Source organism: Phyllostomus discolor, chromosome 9, assembly GCF_004126475.2.
Source record: "Phyllostomus discolor isolate MPI-MPIP mPhyDis1 chromosome 9, mPhyDis1.pri.v3, whole genome shotgun sequence".
Classification (NCBI taxonomy): domain Eukaryota; kingdom Metazoa; phylum Chordata; class Mammalia; order Chiroptera; family Phyllostomidae; genus Phyllostomus; species Phyllostomus discolor.
This window is the reverse complement of record NC_040911.2, coordinates 72,778,052-72,790,560: the sequence shown is the minus strand read 5'-3', so window position 1 is coordinate 72,790,560 and position 12,509 is coordinate 72,778,052. Positions and strand designations below refer to the sequence as shown.

The 12,509-nt window shown below is 38.8% G+C and overlaps 1 protein-coding gene across 1 annotated transcript in view; it reads left to right on the top strand.

Annotated features, from left to right (window-relative positions):
* SPTLC3 (serine palmitoyltransferase long chain base subunit 3) overlaps nt 1-12,509 on the top strand; it is a 159,676-nt gene that overhangs the window by 42,060 nt on the left and 105,107 nt on the right. The window lies entirely within an intron of this gene.

Below are 12,509 nucleotides of genomic sequence, written 5' to 3'. Positions count from 1 at the left end.
TGCAGCCAAGCTCAGTCAATTTTGTAAGCATCCTGATTACCAGTGTTTTGAATTCTGCATCAAATAGGTTGTCTAGCTCCTTAACACTTAGTTCTTTTTCTGGAGTTTTAACCTGTCCCTGTTCTTTCATTTAGGCCATATTTCTTTGTCTCAGAATGCCTGTTCCGTACTAAGGGGCAGAGCCTTAGCTATTCGCCAGGGTGGGGCAATGCTGTTTGCTTTGTTGTGGCAATGTCTGTAGGGGAGGGGTCCAAGAGGGAACAATGCTGCTTGTTCCCATCTCCTCTGGCTTTCAGTCACTTCTGCTGCTTCCCACAGGCAGATCGTGTTCTTTCAGGTGCTGATTTGCAGGTGTGTGGGTTTGCACATTCTAGGACCCTGTGGGCCTCTCCAATGAACTCTCCTGTGAGGCTGGCAGTTTCTCTCGCCACCACAACCCCCACAGATTTTTTTATAGCTAGGGGTTTTGAGGCTTTAGTTTCCTGTGCTGATACCTGGGTTTCCCAGTCTGTCTCACTCCACCACTGTTCCTAGGGGGTAATCTATGTTCGAATGTGGGATTGCCTGTGCTGTCCACTGCCTTGCCTTGCCCCATGTCTTCTCCACCCTGGCTGCCTGTCTCTGCCCCTCCTGCCAGTCTGGATGAATGTTTCTTTAACTCCTTGGTTGTTGGACTTCCATGCAAATGATTTTCTGGCAGTTCTGGTTGTTTTTTGTTTTTAAATTGGTTGTTATCCTTCTTTTGGTTGTTCAGGGAAGTGAAGTGTTTCTGCCTACACCTCCACCTTGGCCGGATGCTCTCAGTAGACACCCTCTTCTGAGTAATTTGAAGTATGGGGTCCATTAAGATCACCGGGTGTGAGATATGATTTTGTCTAATACAAACAGACAGCCCAAGCACTGGTCTTCCTATTTAGATCTGGTGGGCCCAAACTCAGAGAGCTTTATTGGTTCTTCTTGGGGAACATAGCATGTTAGTCAGCAGCTTGTAGTATGGCAATATCAGAGCAGAGCTTCTTAGTCTTGGCTGCACATTGGAATCACTTGAGAAGTTTTAAAGGCTGCTAATATGTGGGCTTTATCTGCAAATATTCTGATTTAATTGTTTTGTGGTGTACACTGCTTGATGGGGTTCATAAAAAGTTTCCCAGGTAATTCTCATGTGCAGAAACCAGTGTTGTAGGGCAGTGCTTCTCAGTTTTTCCTATGTATATGAATGGTCTACAGATCATGCAGATTTTCCTTTAATAGCTTTGGGATTGGGTCAAGATTCTGCATCTCTAAAAAGCTCCCAGGTGATGCCAGTGCTGCTGGTCTAGGGACCACAAGTTGATCCTTCTCACCAATATCATATGAGAGCTTGTTAGAAATACAAAATTTCAGGCCTAGCTCACAACTTCTGAAGCAAAGTCTTTATTCTATCATGATCTTCAAGTGATGTGGACACATTAGAGTGTAAGTGTAAGAAGCATTACTATTCTAGAGGTTCTCAATTTGAAGTTCAGTTGTCACCTGTGTTCAGATATAAATAATGTCCTGAGACTCAATTTCAATATGGGGTGTTCCCCCACACCAACAAACAATTCTTGGACCAGGATGTCCAAGAATGCAGCTAAATTATGATACTATCTACCCATTATATTATCGTAGTACCTTTAGTCACTAGCTCCTCTAGATGACCATTTGATACTTTCTGCTTTCTTTCCAAACTTCTAACACTTTTGTCCCTCCTCACTTTCAGCTAATAATTTGTTCCTATTTCATTGAAGAAATAGAAAAAGACCAGAACTTCCATATGCTTCCTCAGTCACCACTTACATGAACTTATGCTGATATAGTTGGCCTCCCCACCACTTCTCATGACCATAGAGTAGATGCCTGGGCTCTTGTCCAGGCCACTGTCCAATCTACCTATACACCAGATGCCTTTTATCAGCAATTACTCAGTCTTGACATGTTCAAAACTGTGCACTTGAGCTTTCCCTCTAAACTTGTCCTTCTTGCGATCTTTCCCAGATTAGTAAATGGCAACTCTATCATTCCAGGTAGTCTGGCCAAAAACCTGTCATTCTTGACGTCTCTCTTTCTTTTATTCCCCAAGTCAAATCTGTCCCCTAACACCATTAGTGCTATGTTTAAAATATATTTGTTTTCAACTATTTCTTACTACCCCTGATGCCACCAACTTTGTCCAAACAACCATCTTCTTTTGCCTAGATGTACCTTTTTTACATGCTCAATCCCTCTAGTCTTTTCTCAACGAACAATCAACATGATTTCTTTAAAACCTAGTTGAACATCACTAGTCAAAACCCTTTAATGCCCTCTTTTTACTCAGAGTAAGAGCCAGAGCCAGCCAAGGCCCTACAGAGTGCAGCCCCCTCTAAATCTCCACTTTCATCTCCTCTACTTCTCAGCTCAGCTCTCTCACTATGCCTCAACCATTGGGACCACCTACTCTTCCTCAAGAGGAGCTCACCTATACTTCCTCTGGGGTTTATCATTCCTTCCCCTCTGGTTGGCAAGATCCTTCCTCTGCATGACTCACTCTCGCTTCCTTGACTTCAGTATCACTAAGAAGTCAATAGCTTTAACTATAAGAGGAATCACTGGCCAGTAAAATCTTCAATCTCTTCAACCAAGCTTGGTTGCAAATACCTTCTGGCTGTTTCTACAAAGCACATGCACTTTCACAAGGGATGAATTTTTTTCACAATTGTATCTAGCAGATTATGTCCCATAGGTCATCCAAACAACTCCAAAATCAAAGTTCTAAAAAATATTTTGTAGAATAAGACTATCAATAAAAGTAAAATTAGAAGATCACAGCCTCCCCACAGTGAATATGCAGTGATTATACATACGCACACATATATGTGTATATATACTTTCTTTCGCAAGAAAGAATCAATGATAACAAGCAGAGTTGGTTGGTTTTTATAAGGTAGAGCTTTGCTAATGTATTCCAACTAGTCCTAAACCAATATGAAGAATGGGTGGTATATCACTGGCACTAATCAAGAACCCTTCCTCAAACTCATGTCTTTGTTTCCTTTTTCTTATTATAGAAATAATGGACAACAACAGTATCTTTGTGCATCCTTTCTGTCTTTTTCTTGCACTTAATTACACATATGTTCATTTGCACTTACTCTGTCCTTTCCTTAACTTAAATGAGATCATATTATACACATGTGTGCCTTACTTTTTTTAACCTAACTGTGTGTCTAGAGATCTTTACATGCCAGTACAGAATTACATCATTCCTTTTAATAATTGCATCTTATGGTGTTCCATAATATGGATATGTGTTTATTTATTATATTACCATATTTTTATTATTGCATATAATTATTCAATGAATAGCATATACGTTTATTTGAGGATAATGCCTAAAAGTAGCTTCCTGGTCCAAAAAATGTACATTTTAACTTTTGAAAGTCTGGCAAATTGCCTTTTAAAGTAATTTGCTTAGCTAGACTTACCAGAAATACCTGAGAGTTCTTGCTTCCTTTCTAGTTCTTGATGTGTTGACCTTATCCCTTATCAGCATTTTTTTTGCCAGTCTGATAGAACATATTTTTGTTCTTGTCTAATTTGCATTTCCTGATTAAGAATCAGACTTAGCTCCTTTTCATATGATTATTAGTCATTTATACTTACTCCTCTTGAATTGCCTATTCATATCCTTTGCTCATATTTTATTAAATCATTTGTTCTTACAGATTTATAAGAACTCGTTCTATATGTCCTTATGCCAATAATTTGTCTGTTAAATGTATTTTAAATATTTATCTAATTCTGTTTCTTTATCTAATTCAGTTTTTAACATTTTCTATGTTATATTTAGCCACACATACAGTTTTAATTTTTAAGTCATATGTATCATACATTTCATTTATGTTCTCTTTGTTGTGTTGTTATTTTTTTGTTACTTATTTTCCTTTTGGGATGAGGAGTTAATCTTGTTTAGGAAGCCATTTTTTAATCAAAGTTATAACAAATTTTTCTATAATTTAATTGAGTAGTCATATGATTTCATGTGTTCATTTATATATTGAATCCACAAATCCTCTTTGACTTTATTTATATTTGCTGTGTGAGGTAGGAGGAGGACTATTTTTTAAAAGGTTTTTAATTGTCTCAATATCACTAATTAAATAGGTTTTTTTACCCACTGATTTTATCTATTTTTTAAGTAAGTGTACAAGTTTTAGGTAATTCTTAAAGATTTTTCTCTCTGTGTATACTTTAGAATTAGCTTACCAGGTATTATAAGAAAAAAATTATTTTAATTAGCAATACATTAAGCTTATACGTTAACTTTGAAATATTTCACACTTTAATAATATTTAGTCTTTCCATTTAGAAATATGATGTCTTTATTTACTTATCTATTTGTTATGTTTTTTTTTTAATTTTAATCATTGTTCAAGTACAGTTTTCTCCCCCCTACTCCCATTCCAGCCTACCCACCCAACCCTCCCCACTTCCCCCCCATTATCCCCCACCCCTAGTTTTTGTCCATGTGTCCTCCAAATTTGTTCCTGTAAACCCTACCCATTCCCCCCTGAAATTCCCTCTTCTCTCCCCTCTGGTCACTGTCAGACTATCCCCTATTTCAGTGTCTTTGGTTATATTTTGCTAGTTTTGTTTTGTTTTGTTTTGTTTTGTTGTTTAGATTCCTGTTAAAGGTGATATCATGTGGTATTTGTCTTTCACTGTCTGGCTTGTTTCGCTTAGCATAATGCTTTCCAGCTACATCCATGCTGTTGCATAGGGTAGGAGCTCCTTCTTTCTTTCTGCTGCATAGAATTCCATTGTGTAAATGTACCATAGTTTTTTGATCCATTCATTTACTGATGGGCATCTAAGTTGCTTCCAGCACCTAGCTATTGTAAATTGTGCTGCTATGAACATTGGGATGCATAGGTTCTTTTGAATTGGTGTTTTAGTGTTCTTAGGATAGAGTCCCAGCAGTGGAATTGCCGGGTCAAAAGGCAGATCCATTTTTAGTTTTCTGAGGAAGTTCCAAACTGCTTTCCATAGTGGTTGTACCAGTCTGCAGTCCCACCAACAGTGCACTAGGGACCCCCTTTCTCCACAGCCTCTCCAACACTTGTTGTTTGTTGCTTTGTTTATGATGGCCATTCTGACTGGTGTGAAGTGGTATCTCATTGTGGTTTTAATCTGCATCTCTCTGATGGCTAGCGATATTGAGCATCGTTTCATGTGTCTTTGGATTTTCTGTATGTCCTCCTTGGAGAAGTGTCTGTTCAAGTCCTTTGCCCATTTTTTAATTGGGTTACTTGTCTTCTTAGAGTGGAGCCGTGTAAGTTCTTTATATATTTTGGAAATTAAACCCTTGTCTGAGGTATCATTGGCAAATATGTTTTCCCATACAGTTGGTTCTCTTTTTATTTTGATACTGTTTTCTTTAGCTGTGCAGAAGCTTCTAATTTTGATGAGGTCCCATTTGTTTATTCTTTCCTTTATGTCCCTTGCTCTAGGAGACAAGTCAGTAAAAAAGTTTCTGCGTGAAATATCTGAGATTTTCCTACCTACGTTCTCTTCTAGGACTTTAATGGTGTCACACTTTATATTTAAGTCTTTTATCCACCTTGAATCTATTTTTGTATAAGGTGTAAGTTGGTGCTCGAGTTTCATTTTTTTGCATGTGGCTGTCCAGTTCTCCCAACACCATTTGTTGAAGAGGCTATTTTTATTCCATTTTATCTTGCTGCTTCCTTTGTCAAATATTAATTGACCGTAGAAGCTTGGGTTTATTTCTGGGCTCTCTGTTCTGTTCCATTGGTCCATGTGCCTGTTTTTATGCCAGTACCAGGCAGTTTTGATTACAGTGGCCTTGTAGTATAGTTTAGTGTCAGGTACTGAGACCCTCCTACTTTACTCTTCTTTCTCAAAATTGCAGCAGCTATTCGGGGTCATTTATGGTTCCATATAAATTGTTGAAGTGTTTGTTCTATGTCTGTGAAATATGCCATTGGTACTTTAATAGGTATTGCATTGAATGTGTGAATTGCTTTTGGTAGTATGGACATTTTGATGATATTAATTCTTCCAATCCATGAACACGGTATATGTTTCCATTTGTTTGTGTCTTCCTTGATTTCTCTCCTCAGTGTTATGTAGTTTTCTGAATACAGGTCTTTTACCTCTTTGGTTAGGTTTATTCCTAGGTATTTAATTTTTCTTTTTGCTATTTCAAATGGGATTTTTTTCTTGATTTCTGCTTCTGCTGTTACATTGTTGGTATACAGAAATGCCTTTGATTTCTGGATATTGACTTTGTATCCCGCTGTTTTGCCAAATTCATTTATTAGGTCAAGCAGTTTTTTGGTGGAGTCTATAGGATTTTCTACGTACACTATCATGTTATCTGCAAACAGTGACAGTTTTGTTTCCTCCTTTCCGATTTGGATTCCTTTTACTTCTTTTTCTTGTCTGATCACTGTGGTTAAATCTTCCAGTACTATATTGAATAGAAGTGGTGAAAGTGGACATCCTTGTCTTGTTCCTGTTCTTAGTGAAAAAGATTTTAATTTTTTCCCATTGAGTATAATGTTGGCTGTAGGTTTCTCATATATGGCCTTTATTATGCTGAGGAATGCTCCCTCTATTCCCACTTTGCTGAGTGTTTTTATCATGAATGGGTGCTGTACCTTATCAAATGCTTTTTCTGCATCTATTGATATGATCATGTGGTTTTTGTCTTTGCTTTTGTTCATGTGATGTATTACATTTACTGATTTGCGAATATTGTACCATCCTTGCATACCTGGAATGAATCCCACTTGGTCATGGTGTATGATCTTCTTAATGTACTGTTGGATGCGGTTTGCCAGTATCTTGTTGAGGATTTTAGCGTCAATGTTCATCAGCAATATTGGCCTGTAGTTTTCTTTCTTTGTTGTGTCTTTATCTGGTTTTGGAATTAAGATGATGTTGGCCTCATAAAAGGAGTTTGGGAGTCTTCCATCTTTTTGGATTTTTTGAAATAGTCTGTGAAGGATAGGTGTTAGTTCTTCTTTAAATGCTTTGTAGAATTCTCCTGTGAAGCCATCTGGTCCAGGGCTTTTGTGTGTTGGGAGTTTTTTGATTACTGCTTCAATTTCTTTTGCTGTTATTGGTTTGTTCAGGCTTTCTGCCTCCATTTTATTGAGTTTTGGAAGATTATATTTTTCTAGAAATTTGTCCATTTCATATAGGTTTTCAAATTTCTTGGCATACAGCTCTTTGTAGTAATTTCTTACAATCCGTTGTATTTCTGTGGTATCTGTTGTAATCTCTCCTCTTTCATTTCTGATTGTGTTTATTTGGGTTTTCTCTCTTTTTTTCTTGATGAGTCTGCTTAAAGGCTTGTCGATTTTGTTTATCTTTTCAAAGAACCAACTCTTGGATTCATTGATCTTTAGAATTGTGCTTTTAGTCTCTATGTCATTTAATTCTCCTCTGATCTTGGTTATTTCCTTCCTTCTGCTTGCCCTGGGCTGTCTTTGTTGTTGTTCCTCAAGTTCTTGTAGACGTAGGGTTAGGTTGTTTGTTTGAAATGTTCCTAACTTTTTTAGGTGGGTCTGTATCGCTATGAACTTCCCTCTCAGGAATGCCTTGGCTGTGTCACATAAGTTTTGGGTTGTTGTGAGTTCGTTTTCATTTGTTTTCAAAACCCATTTGATTTCTTCCCTAATATCATTCTTGACCCATTCATTGTTTAATAGCATGCTGTTTAATCTCCATGAGTTTGAGTGTTTTGGGTTTTTTTCCTTGGGATTGATTTCTAGTTTCAGTCCCTTGTGATCCGAGAAATTGCTTGGTATGATTTCAATTTTTTTGAAATTGTTGAGGCTTGTTTTGTGTCCTATCATGTGGTCAATCTTTGAAAATGTTCCATGTACATTTGAAAAAAATGTGTATTTACCTTCTTTGGGATGGAGGGTTCTGTAAATATCAGTAAAGCCCATTTCGTCTAGGGTATTGTTCAATGCCACAATATCTTTGTTGATATTTTGTTTGGAAGATCTGTCCATTTTTGATAGTGGGGTGTTAAAATCCCCCACAATAATTGTGTTGCTGTTCATATCTTTCTTGAAGTCCTCTAAGATTTTCTTCATGTATTTGGGTGCTTCTATGTTGGGTGCATATATATTTACAATATTTATGTCTTCTTGGTGAATTCTTTCCTTCAGTACTATGAAATGACCTTCTGGGTCTCTCTTTATCATCCTTCTTTGGAAGTCTATTTTGTCAGATATGAGTATTGCTACCCCGGCTTTTTTTTTCCTGTCCATTTGCTTGGAAAATTTGTTTCCAGCCCTTCACTTTCAACCTGTGCAGGTCTTTTATCCTGAGGTGGGTCTCTTGTAGACAGCATATGTGTGGGTCATGTTTTCTTATCCAATCAGCTATTCTATGTCTTTTGATTGGAGTATTTAATCCATTTACGTTTAAGGTTATTATTGATAGGTACTTATTCATTGCCTTTTATGTACGTGTGATCCTCTCTCACTCTCTCTTTTCCTTTCTTTCCTTAAAGCAGTCCCTTTAGCATCTCTTGCAGAGCTGGTTTAGTGGAGGTGTATTCTTTTAGACTTCTTTTGTCTGAGAAGCTTCTTATTTGGCCATCTATATTAATTGAGAGCCTTGCTGGGTAAAGTAGTCGTGGTTGCAGACCTCTGGTTCTCATTACTTGGATTATTTCTTGCCATTCTCTTCTGGCTTGGAGTGTTTCCATTGAGAAGTCAGCTGTTAGCCTTATTGGGGCCCCCTTGTATGTTACTTCCTGTTTCTCCCTTGCTGCCTTTAAGATTCTCTCTTTGTGTTGGAATTTTGCCATTTTAATTATGATGTGTCTTGAGGTGGGCCTCTTTGGGTTCCTCTGGATTGGGACTCTCTGTGTTTCCTGGATTTGTGTGACTTTTTGTCTCATCAAATTAGGGAAGTTTCCATCATCACTTGTTCAACTAGGTTTTCTATCCCTTGTTTTTCTTCTTCTCCTTCCGGTATCCCTATTGTATGGATATTATTACGTTTCATATTGTCTTGCATTTCTCTTAATCCCTCTTCATTTTTTCTGAGCCTCTTTTCCTTTTCTTGCTCTTTCTGGGTGTTTTCTTCTACTTTGTCCTCTAGCTCGCTGATCCAATCTTCTGCTTCATTCATCCTGCTTTTCATTCCTTCTACTGTGTTGTTCAGTTCAGAAATTGTATTCTTCATTTCCTCTTGGCCCTTGTTGAGAGTTTCTATTTCCTTTTTTATGCTGATGTAGTTTTCATTGAGTTCATTGTAGCTTCCCTGTAGTTTCTCGTAGCTCATTGTGAGTTCATTGAGCTTCCTGACAATCACTGCTTTGAATTCAATATCTGATAGTTGAATTGCCTCTGTTTCATTTAGCATTCTTTTTGAGGCTTCCTCCTTTCCTTTCATTTGGGGATTATTTCTTTGTCTCCCCATGTTTGTGAGACTCTTCTTGTTCGCCTCAGCTTCTTATATTGATCTCTTCTGTCTCCCTGGGTTTATGTTGTCAACTTCTTTAGTAGAAAAGCAGTGAGTTTCAGTGGTGCTGTTTCCTTGATCTCCCAAGTTCTCTGGTCTTGGGCTGTCATTTAAGGTGGCTTTGTGTTTGCCTTTGGGTTTTGATTGTTGTTGAGTCCTTCTTTGGTGGTTCCTTCCCACCAGCTGGTTAAATGAGGGTCACTCTGTCCACCACCTCCTGTATTTTGTTGTGCTGGTGAGGGCAGGTTGTGTTGAAGCTGGTTCTTCTGTGTGTACAAGGTTTAAAGAAATCTTGTTCAGTGGTTTGTATTGGGTACTGTCTCTACTGTTTAGTTGTATTTCCAGGTAAGTCCTGGATTGAGGTTTGTGTGGTTACTACTCCCTCCTTCACCTTCTTCTGCTGTTATCTGTTAGTGGTTCCTTAGTTGTTGGGTTTCCTCTTCCAGTGGGTATCCTGGTGTTCACCTCCTCCACCTATTCTTTTTTGTCATCAGTTGGAGGGGGAAGGCAAAATGGTTTAAGACAGCAACAGAGAATTCTATGCTATTTACAGTAGTAGCAAGTAGGGAAGATATAGGAGATCCTTTCACTATGTATAGTGTTAACCGTGGTCTTCCACCCAGCTAGCTGATTTTTAGAAAGGATGGAAAGAAGATAAGACTCTTGTTGGGGGAGGAAGGATTGTGAGCTGGATCTATAAAGCAGGGAGGTTGTGGGCGGTCAGATTCTGGGGTAAGGTGAGAGTAAAGGATAGTAAATAGGTGTAGTGTGTGAGAGAATAGAGTTAACCACTACAGTAATAGACTTCAGGAAACTTTGAAATGGGCTAAGATCTGGGTGGGGGGGATGTTGTGAAGTAATTACAATTGCATGGAATAGCAGTTATTTACAATAATATTATGGCAACATTCATATGACAGAGTCTATGAGATCTAGGTAACAAGAATAGGGAGTACAGAACATCGAGTAGTGTGCTGATGGGACACAGGTGAGTTTAAGGACAGTAGGTTAGTAATACAGTATAGAAAGAGATATCAGGGGAAAGCTGTCAGGTCATACAATATATCCAGCCTAACAAAGCAGGCTATACAAAAAGAAGAGGGATATAAAAATACTGTTAAAAAAGATGTAGGAACACTGGAAAAATAATAATAATACAAATATGCAATAACTTGCAGGTTCTCTGTAATAGCAGGGTGACATTTATCTCACTGTCCCATCTGTTGTGATGCCCCTTCTTTGGGTTCAACTTTGGTCTTTTCACAGATCCAGGATTTTGTCTCACTTGTAGGTATTTTGTAAAAAATTTAAAAAAGTAAAAAATAGAAAAGGCAGATGAAGGAAGGAAGAAGAGATAAAATTGGAGGACAGGAAGGAGGAAGGAATAAAACAAGAAATCAGATAAGAGAGGAAAAAGAAATCAAAAGAGAATAAAAACAATAAAAATTAAAAAATTAAAAATTGTTAAAAAAATAGAATCAAATTAAAAAGTCTCTTGATTTCAAAGTGGCCAAACCGGTTTTTCTGCTCTTGCTGGTTGAGACAGGCTGAAGGATGATTTGTTTGGCTTTTCTTCCTTGGCCAGTGGAGTTCGCACTGGCTCCTCAGCTTTGGGCCCTGGGTGTGGGAATCAGGTCTTTCCCCAGTGTTACTGCTGTGGGCTGGTGTGCGAGGATGCTCTCCTTGCAGGCGCTCCCGACCACCGGTGCGCCCGACCGCCGCCGGTGCCACCATCCACTGGTGCGCCCGGTCCTCCAGTGCGCCCACAGCTGGGTAGCAGACAGGCTGTAGCCACTGATCACTTTAGGAGAATTCCCCAAACAGTGTCTGTGCCTATTCACTCCTTCCTCTTGAGAAGTTCCTCCCTTTCAAGCCCGCCACTCCCCACAGTGGCCTGGCTTCTCCCACCGCCAAAGCTCCAGCCAGACCGGTGACCTTGGGAGTCCGGGTCCGCTGCGCGACTCAGCCCCTCTGGTGTCCATCGCCTCCAAAAGGTTCTTACCGCCCCCGTGTGTTTGCCAGCACCTGGATTCCTCCCAGAGCTGCTCAGACCTTGCTCAGCTGGGGAGGGAGCAGTTGACCTGGCTCTCTCCCAAGAACCCTATGGTAAACCCAGCAGAGGCCCCGGGCCTGGGGCTACAGCCTTGGGACCCTACCTTGGGACCCTACCTTGCTGCAGCACTCCCCTTAGGATCTGTTCTTTGTTCTTTCAGTTCTGCCACAATCCTTGGTCCTCTGTTTTCAAAAATGCTGAAATATGTTGGTTGCTTGCCTTTCTACTCCATACATCAGTCAGGATTTTCTCCCCTGAGCAGAGTAGGAATCTGCTCCTTCCTACTCCGACGCCATCTTAGATCCCTATTTGTTATGTTTTTTAATAACATTTTTAAATTTCCTTTAAAGTTCTGTCATTTCCCCTTTGATTACTATTTGGCTATGATTTTTTTATGGTGGTACTATTTGAATACTATCTTTTTCCCTACCCTATCTTCTAATTAGTTATCAATGGCATATAGGAAATCTATTGATATTTTCATATTAATTTCAAGTCTTATTACCCTTAATGAATTCTTTCCTTAGTTGTCACAGTTTCTCAGATACTTAAATTGAATTTTTTTTTTCCTGAATTCACAGAGTACTCTGTGAAAGTACTGGACATGAATTCTCATTGAAATTTCCAGGCACCTGTGAAATAAGAGTCATTATTCCCATTTAAAACATGAAAAAACTGAACCCAAGAGGACTAAGAAAAACTGGCCACAGGTCATACGAATATTAAGTGGCAGAGCCAGATTCACCCCCCTCTATGTTAACGATGCTCACTCTAAGTCTGCACTGTAGCATCTGTCAGGCACTGTGCTTTTTAATGTGTAACCAATCATCTTCACCACAGATAGGCCTTACTATCTCCATAAAGAGGAAATGAACACTAGAGAAATTAATTGACCTGTTTATGATCATATAGCAAATAAAAAATGAAGCTGGGTTCAATGTCA